The sequence below is a fragment of the Macrobrachium nipponense genome, chromosome 46 (genome assembly GCF_015104395.2).
Source record: "Macrobrachium nipponense isolate FS-2020 chromosome 46, ASM1510439v2, whole genome shotgun sequence".
NCBI lineage: Eukaryota > Metazoa > Arthropoda > Malacostraca > Decapoda > Palaemonidae > Macrobrachium > Macrobrachium nipponense.
This window is the reverse complement of record NC_061106.1, coordinates 41917484-41919593: the sequence shown is the minus strand read 5'-3', so window position 1 is coordinate 41919593 and position 2110 is coordinate 41917484. Positions and strand designations below refer to the sequence as shown.

Genomic DNA, 2110 nt, shown 5'->3' with positions numbered 1-2110 from the left:
ATCTCTCCAATATGCTTTTCCCTCGTATTTGCAGATGGAAATCCGAAATTTGAGACTTATTTTAGGTAAATAACACCTAGCAACAGAGTCACAAACGCGAGGGTTGCTAGGTTATGTTGAATTCTAAAGTGCGGAGAATGGTAATGATTCCGGCAGGGAAAGTTGCTTCACTTTTGCTGTGCGCGTTGCATTTGCAAGTACGTCACCAACCAGAGCATTTGTTTTGGTACGTCATTTAATGCACATTTCCACCTACATCGCTTCATTGCTTTGCAAAATATTGTCAAGCAATACTTTTAACGGGAATCTTAAATTTCGTGCTCTGTTCGTATCAGAGACACTTTAACGTTAAATCTATTGAGAGTTTTGGAATTGTTCAACTAAATAAACAGTAAACAGACTGCTGAAGATAAACAAAGCTGGCATTGAGTAGAACATGACATAAGTGTATACTATATTTACGGTACGACAACTACAGTGTCTAGTTCATTCGATTCTCTTACTTCTCTCTTCCCATCTCTAAAACAAAGATTTCTAAAGCACGACCGAGTTATCCCTGGTTCATATATGATTCAAGGTAATAAACGAGTCCTATGGAACGTTTCCATTCAAAGTTTTAGAAATGAATGCAGAGCGAAATTGCGCTGCGCTAATGTCTGTATTGCGCGCCGCTGCCAGACGACCTAAAACCGGTCCAACGGAGGAGTGAGGAGTCTGATCAACTTCTCCACTTGAGCTGTGAGCAGTCTTATGTGAAATAGTGTCGGGAAAAGTACGTTGCGAAATCTGTTCTCGAAAACGTGTGAGGAATTTCCTTTTTTCTCGTCCGAGCGAGACCGAAGAGCGACAAGTACGCCATCTTAAAGGTGAGCATATTAAACCAAATAATATTTCTTTGTAAAATTAATCGCAAAACTTATAAAAAAAAAATTATTTTATTACTGCAGTCTTATCGAACGTCACCTTTTGTGTCATAGTGTGACATTGTCACGAGAGTCATCGAGGGGCAATTTAAATATTTTTTTTTAGAATGTACGACGCCACTGCAGTCGTGCAATGCACGTCGTCTATAATTATGACAGAACGTGGAGCACATGGTTGGAGCAGCAGCAGAGCGCCCAGCCCCCTACCCTGGGGGACCCCCGTGGCTTTGTATAGCACGAGGGAGAACGTTCGTCATGCATTTCGGCCATGGTTAGGATAGTGTTACTTATTTGCAACATTCTAGTGTTTCCACTTTGTTACTTTGTAATACTTTATTGTTACTTTGTAATACTTTAACCGAGAAACTTCATGCAGTGGCCTCCATTATATTCCATGGATATGGCCTTGAGCTGAAATAAAAATTATTATTATTATTATTATTATTATTATTATTATTATTATTATTGCAAGCCCTGTTGGTTAGGGAAACACTTTTAGTAAATGACATATATTATCATTACTCTTTAGCAAGGTCTTTAAGTTATTGCAAAAAATGTTTATCTTATAAGTTATTTAAGTTATTTATCCAATGTACTTACATGTTTCAGGGCAATAAGTGCGTCAATGGATAGGCTCCACTTCACTTAGGGCTAACTTAGGCCTAGTGTCATTCTCATGCAATGCCTAATGTTACTTTACTTTCCTTTTCCAACTTTTATCTTACGTCTTTTATCTTTACTTTCCTTTTCCAACTTTTATCTTACGTCTTTTATCTTTTTTTTTTCTGTTTTCCCACTTTTACTTTTATCTTACGTCGTCTTTCATCTTTACTTTAATTTTCCAACTTTTAGCTTACGTCTTTTATCGTTTACTTTCCTTTCCCAAACAATTTCATCTTACGTGTTTTATCTTTACTTTCCTTCCAAAACTTTATCTTAGTCCTTATCTTACTCTTTCCCAACTTTCATCTCCGTCTTTATATTACTTTCCTTTCAAACTTTTCATACGCTTTTATCTTTACTTTTCCCAACTTTGATCTTACGTCTTTTATCTTTACTTTCCTTTCCCAACTTACATCTTACGTCATACCTGTTGCTTCGTGAATGACAACGTGGTCGCTTGTTTGTATAAACGTATAATGCATGTACGCACCTAGCAGTGTGCTACAGATAATGAAAGGTTAATA

The 2110-nt window shown here is 37.0% G+C and overlaps 1 protein-coding gene across 2 annotated transcripts in view; it reads left to right on the top strand.

Moving 5' to 3' along the window:
- The first annotated feature begins 714 nt into the window (after nt 1-714).
- LOC135214959 (uncharacterized) overlaps nt 715-2110 on the top strand; it is a 471889-nt gene continuing 470493 nt past the window's right edge. For both annotated transcript variants that reach the window (XM_064249452.1, XM_064249450.1), the window contains exon 1: nt 715-866. The gene's annotated coding sequence lies outside the window, so the exon portion shown is untranslated. The remainder of the gene's footprint in view (nt 867-2110) is intronic.